The sequence below is a fragment of the Ranitomeya variabilis genome, chromosome 1, assembly GCF_051348905.1.
Source record: "Ranitomeya variabilis isolate aRanVar5 chromosome 1, aRanVar5.hap1, whole genome shotgun sequence".
Taxonomy (NCBI): Eukaryota; Metazoa; Chordata; class Amphibia; order Anura; family Dendrobatidae; genus Ranitomeya; species Ranitomeya variabilis.
Window position 1 is genome coordinate 241,941,635 of NC_135232.1, and position 7,194 is coordinate 241,948,828.

Consider the following 7,194-nt stretch of genomic DNA (forward strand, 5'->3'; position numbering starts at 1 on the left):
TCGGATTGCACTCGTCTGTTTTCTTCGCAAGTGGAAAGGGGCCCTTAGCCTGTGTGTTGGATTCCATACTAAATTAATTTGGTTTCTTTAGTGATCAAGAGGTTAATGACCTTTTCTATGCTGAAAAACATGCAGATCCATTTCAGCTGTTTCAGATCTGGTCGTTAACTCTTTCTATAAAACCAGACCAGACCCTCTCTGTTCTGCTAGTGAAAGCTCTGCTTACTTAGGAGCCATTGAGATGAATAGGAGTTCATTGTTACTATTGGAGATTCGTCTTCCTTTACTGTGTGCTTAAGCTAAGTGTTTGGGGAGAAGTTGTTGTGGAGGTGTTCTGTAGTAAGTGTGTGTTTATCTCCTGGTCCCTGTTTCCCATTTAGTTTATTCCTCCAAGTCCCTATCCTCCTTCCCATTGTTGGTTTGTGCTCGTGTATGATAGAGGGTTTCTGTTATCCCTGCTTTGTCTTTTGTCTTGCTCACATTACCTTTCTGTCCCAGGCTCCATGGGGTAGGGGAGAGGACAGACCAGGGATTAACAGGAGCATAGTAAGGTTGGAGACTCTGGCCTCTCTACAATTAAGAGTACCCCCTAGACAAGAATGTTAGGGTCCCATTTCCAGGGACAGTTTGAGGCCCCCATTCCCTATCTAAAGCCATCATAGTGTGACATTTAAGCTGTTAATTAGAGTGGATGAAAAACTCAGAATGCCGGGTTGTAGAAGAAAAAGTGGTTCATAAGTGGGACTTAAGCTGAATTATCTGACAAATGACATCAGGTCTAGTTAATAGGAAGCCTTATTTTGAAATATGGGTAGAAAGCAGTGTGAAATAAGGAAACCTATGAGATCATAGAAATAACACCAGCAGAACTGGCTCTCGTATGGTAACTTTTGGTTTTTAAATTTGTGGTTTAAAAATTATTTTTTATTTTATTTATTATTATTTTTAAATTAAAAAGTTATCAATAAACTAAGATGAAAATCAACAGTCCAAACGATAGCCGGCAGGCCTGGGAGCGCAGCGGGTATTTTTTTTCTGACATTTTAATTTTTGTACTGTTGTGTTCAACCATTTTTTGTGCCTTTCAGACTGCTGGATCAATAAAGCAAATATTTTCAGAAGATGTGAGTTCTGGCTCCTATTCGGACTGTTGCTATTACTGTAGTATTTTGCCGTGTACCTGGACAGGTGAGCAGATTGCTCCTTTTTCACATTTTCTAAAATTAAAATTAGCACACCAAGTAGATAGTCAGCAACATACTGAATTATATACAGTACGTTTGTGCTTTTGATATAAAAACTGTGGAAAAATTGCATTTTAGTGCCAAGTTTAATACCTGTCATGCACATTGAGCTGTCCAAAGTAGGCATAAGGCAACTATTGAAGTTTATAAGGCCACATTGTATCTCAATATGTCTTTCATGACATACATAGCTTTTTCTTCTGTTGAGGCCCAATGAATCTGACAGGAAAATATAATAGCACATCTACGTGAGTATAAATCCATAGTAAGACTATGTGAGCCCACGGTAAAGCTGTAAGAACTCTGCCCAACATTTTCATCCTCAGTACTAACAGTATTAACAAAATACTTCAGAGGGGAATTTAACATTGCATCTGTGCCACTTCTATGTCATAAGAAATTTTAAATTGTGCTGCTTAACATATAATTCACAAAAATATCTTCCTGCTCACAACTTGTTTAGATTTTGACCCAGAACATGGTGCGAAAAAATTGGTGCAAATATACATAGGTGTAGATTTAATTTTCTGGCTTAAAGATAGACCAAAATGCAAAAAGTTTAAAAAAAAACCAAAAACTTTATGTGCAGTATTTTGCACATGGCACACATGGCCAATATACTTCAATTATTAGACTGGAATATGAAATCCCAGTTCTGATAAATTCTAACCTTTATGTTTAGCAATTGTGATGTGGTTCATAACTTCAGCCATGTGGCCATGTGTAAATCCTGTCTAACTATTCCTATTTGAATTTTAATAGATTTTTTTTTTACATATCCTTAGTTCCTTATTATAAATCTTTCCCGGGCTTTCTATGCCTATGGCTTCTTTCTTTCTTCAAGATGTCTTTCTTCCTGAGTTCCTGTTGACACCCACTCTTCCTACTCCCCCTCTCGTCTTCCCTCCTCTCTCTCTCACTTTGTGTGTAGCAAATTAAATTGATTTAATTTGTTCTTTGAACTTCAAAACCTTTCTTCAGGATAATACCTGACATCCAGTAAATCAAAATTATGTTTGATCCAAGAAAAATAAGTGTGCTTTATTGCTACCATCTAGTTTAATGAGGATCAGATTTCACTTAGGTTCAGGACTGAGTCATTGAAATGAGGATAAAAAGTATATACACAAGCATGCACATACAGACACACACATGCAGGCTCACAATAAATGAAGTGTTACATTGCTTTGATATTGCAACGGCTGTCTTAAGGGATCCCGTTTTGTTAACTTGGCTAACATAAATGTATAAAATATATAGATATGCTAATTGTGTCATATGACAGATGTAATAGTAGTTTTTTTCTGTTTTTTTATTCATAGGAAACTATTCTTGTCTGTTTCACGGGCTTTCATAAAAGCCATCACTGTGCTCAGTATACAAAGGAAACCTGAAAAATATGTTGACGTGTTTGAGGCATATTACGGTACTTTTATATGGGTATTTAGTTGCTATTAATGCAGAAAAACACAGAGAAGCATCTGTCTTGAATAACTAATATAGGAGTTAAATTTTGCCCAGGCCAGGACTGGAACAAACAACCACTGAGGAAGGGGCAGATAGAAAGAGCCATCCACGCGCTACAAGCAAGCCAACCTTTATATATGACCCTAGCCTTACCAGGGTCAAATTGTAGGAAGAGCAAAATGGTCATTTTCCAGGGAGAATTTCGGGTTTGAATTGATATTAAAGACAATTGGAATCTGTTTAGTTCCATTTACATGCAACAGTCATCGACACCTTACGTGACTGAATGATCTCTAGTGGGTTTGTTCTCATACATTCTCATTATTGTTGTCCGCACATCCCTGTTTACATGGGGTGATGTGCTATAGACAGTTAACATAAAAGGTCTGATCAAACAATAAAAGACTGTGCAGAAGAAGTGCAGCATGCATTGCTTTCTCCAAAGGGTGGTTGCATAAAGAAAGCTGAAAAAATTGAAATCTTCAAAAAATGAAGGATTCACCTGGATGTTATCTTGTATAAACTTTTATTTCTAGATGATTGTCAATGGTTATTCAATACGTTCAGGAGCAGACTGACCTTAGGTGTTTGGCCAGTGCCTTGGGATCTACTTTGAATAAAAAAAAAGTCTACACACCCCTGTAAAAAAGTCTGAATCATTAATCATTTAATTAATAATTCCAAAATATTTTCCGCCTTTCAATGTCACAAATAATCTGTATAAATCCATTGAGAGACAAACTAAAATCATTTTTTGGTGCAAAATAAAAAAAACTGGAATAATGGTGTTGCATAAGTGTGAACACCCTCTTATAATTGGGGATGGACTGGAGACAGAGCAAGAGTTAACTTGGTTTACTGGAACAGGAGTATACTCCACGCAGGGAGGAGGTAGGGTAAAACTGGGGTTTAACAGTTTGGTATACGGGATGGGGTAAAGTGTATAACAGAGATAGCAACAGTTCTCAAGAGTTAACTTATCAGTCTGACGGCTTCCTGACTGAAGAGTCCACAATAGGTAAAGTGGTGCCAACACGGTCAGTGCGGGATGGATCTGGTGTCGTCCTGTAGGTCTCCTTGGGCCAAATCCCGATGGCGACACCTTGTCCTCGGCGTATATTCTACCCAATCAATTAATTATCTGATTTAGAAGACAAAAAATAATAATCTGATGCAGTACAGTTGGATGCCCCAGTCAAGACACTGATACATTAATGGGGATATCTAAAGCATGGACATCCTATTAATTTCAATAGGTTACACAGCTAATTTCCAGACTTAAGTAAAAAATTAACAAATTTTATTGAAGAACAAATTTACACGGCATAATACATGTAACAAACAGCAAAAAAGACAAATTACCTAGAGGACTCATGTGTGAAGGACATCAAACGTTGCTTATATCTATTTTTCAGGTTATGTCACAGGGACAGAGCAAGAGACAAAAAGCTGAGCAGCCATGACCTCAATACACCAGAGTATTATCATGCTCAAAAGTGCATAATGCCTACAAAGTGCTATATAATGATATAATTGAGAGGTACCCAGTCAATGGATTGTGTAATAAAGGTAGGGGCCAAATGTAGGAGTCAATAATGAGTACCAGTGTCTCAGGGCTCAAAGAGGACAGTGCCATAAAAAAGCTCAGCTTACCCATATTACTGACTGTCAACATGTGTCCAGTGCAGTGGGGCTGAATAGTCCCCATAACATATACAACATAACACTGAGCTCTTGAATAGGGGTTCCATCTAAATCTCCAAATTACGTGATTCACATGAAACCATTGAGGGATCCATTTGCTATAATTAGGAAGCATTTCAATGCGAAACGCACGTCGGGTGTGGTGGGTCCCTCGAGTGCGCCTCTTTTGGTAACTATACCTGATTTATATTATTTATTTTGTGTATGTATATATCTTATTGACATGAAGTCTTTCGCCTTTTATGAACCAGTATAGGTATCTGCTTATACTAAATTATATTACACTTGTATATTTTTACCATCACTATTATATTGATCATACCTTTATATTAATTTTGTGTACTTTTTCCTGTGCTTGCGCAGGAAGGGCGAACTATTCTTATAATACTCCACATGTAACATTTTATATCGTTTTGCCAATTATGACTTAGGGGCGTTTCTTGTAGGTATCTCACCTTTTCTTGTCTCCTGTACTTTTGGTATCTGCCTTGATTTTAATGATTATTTAATTTTTAATAAAGATACATATAGTCTTTTATCTGGCCTTGTGTGAAGTTTTGCTTTTTTAGAGTCACTTTCTGTTGCCACGCGGGCTTCCCCATAATGCCCTGCAGCTATGACATCTTACTGATTTTCATACATAGTATAGGGAGGGTCAGTATCATGACCATCACAGATCAGCGGTTCCCAATGAAGCACAGTTTGTACAGCAGAGTTGTCTCTCTTTTCTGTAGTGTAAACTCTTATGGTAAGTGGGGTCCTCTCTCTTTCTCCTATAGAGTGTAAGGTCTTATGGTCAGCACGATCCTCCCTCTCTGCTGTAAAGTGTGAAAATGTGGTGAAGTATGCAAATTCAAGTTTCAAAAGATCTGCTCATCTCTAATTAAAAGATATCAACCCCTGAGCACTTTCAATTTTTGCACCTAAATACATTGGCCAAAAAAATAACAACCCAACCTCTAGAGGTACGGACACGTCCTCCGACTATTTCATCTAATTACAGTGACACTTACCAGAAATGGAGAATGCTTTAACTGATTTTGCCCAAATTGCTACAAGTACCTTGTGTAAATTAAATTGATTCAGGATGGTGACATCTCCTCGTTATAACAACTAACAACTGCAAATTGCGAGATTGAAGAACCTTGATCAAGAGATCTGCTACTGAAATTAGTTTTAAAAAGGAAATGCGGTCACTATGCAGCCAATTGCTAGGATTGTTTAATAAAAGCACAGTTTGCTAGATGAAGGCTTCAGATCAAAAGATGAATGTAAAACAGTGGCAAATTAAATTGGCAGCCTTAATCTATGAGTTAATACCATCCTTAGTAGGCTTTTGTACTGAGCTATTCAACAAATAATGCTCACATTAAAGGTTTAGAACTAAAGGAAACTCCATTCTTCCAATAACTAAATAGTGAAACACTTTGCTCTTGAAGACAGAGCAAGTTTTTAATAGGTATTATCATTAAGAAATGCCCCTGCTTCTAAATATTGTTGTTACATACTGTACTTTTTATAGAGTCTTTGAGTGTTCTTATTTCCTCCAAGAACATTTGTGCAACTGAGCCCACACAGCATATGGGTTGCGGGCTGCATATGGTCCGCCAAAGGATTTACTTTTTCCCACCTCGCGGGGCAGGATGCGCCAGCTCCCTTCTTCCTATATTCAAATGTATTTAAGTCTTTTAGATGGGAATACATTTGAACACTTGAGTGCATAGACTTGGGCAGAGGAGAGCCCATCATCTCCCTCCCCGACCTGCAGCAGCATGATGAAGTCATCCCGTTTTGACCTCATCAAACTGCTGCTGGCACCCCAGCACAGCTGCACCGCAGAGGCCGCGCAGACAGAGGGCAATAGTATGCGCTCCATGAAGGTGCCAAAGATTAAATGTCTTTTCATTTTCGATGATGGGGGAGAGGATTGGTGTTAATGTGAGGGCACATAATGTGGGGATAATTGTGAAGTGGGGCACAGTATAACAAAAGGCAGTGTATCGGGGTACTTCATGCAGAAGGGCTATGTGGGGGATATTTTGAAGAGGGACAGTGTGTGTGGAGCGGGATATTTTGGAAATGGGCACTGTGAAGGATATTTTGCACAGTGGCAGTTTGTATGCGGGGGTATTTTGGAGAGGGCAATGTGGTGGATATTTTGCAGAGTGGCAGTGTACGCAGAAGGGTTGATATTTGGGAGCGGAGCAGTGTGTGGTAGGGAAAGATATTATAGAGAAGGGCAGTGTGGGAATATTTTGGATAAAGGCAGTGTGGGTGGAGGAATATTTTGTGCAGGCAGCACAGCATTTATTCATGGCTTAGCATGGGAGATATTTTTACTTATGGGGCAGTAAAATAATACTATTATTATTAAGGGTACCATATTAGGAAGTGCTACTGAAGACGGAGAAGAGGGAAGTCTGGAGAGATGAGTTCTTGGCTTGAAATCTCATCATGGTGTCTGTACTAGGGTTGAGCGAAACAGATCGGCACTTTTCAAAAGTCACCGACTTTTAGCAAAGTCGGGTTTCGTGAAACCCGACCCGATCCCACTCTGGGATCGGGTCGACGGTACACGATCTGTAATCCAAAGTCGGGTTTCGTTTCTTATATATATATATATATATATCATAGAGAAACACATACATATATATACACTCACCGGCCACTTTATTAGGTACACCATGCTAGTAACGGGTTGGACCCCCTTTTGCCTTCAGAACTGCCTCAATTCTTCGTGGCATAGATTCAACAAGGTGCTGGAAGCATTCCTCAGAGA

The 7,194-nt window shown here is 38.8% G+C and overlaps 1 long non-coding RNA gene across 1 annotated transcript; it reads left to right on the forward strand.

Moving 5' to 3' along the window:
* The first annotated feature begins 205 nt into the window (after positions 1-205).
* Positions 206-4,952, forward strand: LOC143793893 (uncharacterized). The gene is made up of 3 exons (XR_013220322.1): positions 206-339; positions 1,089-1,188; positions 2,567-4,952. It is a non-coding gene; the product is annotated as an uncharacterized LOC143793893 (long non-coding RNA).
* Positions 4,953-7,194: the final 2,242 nt, after the last annotated feature.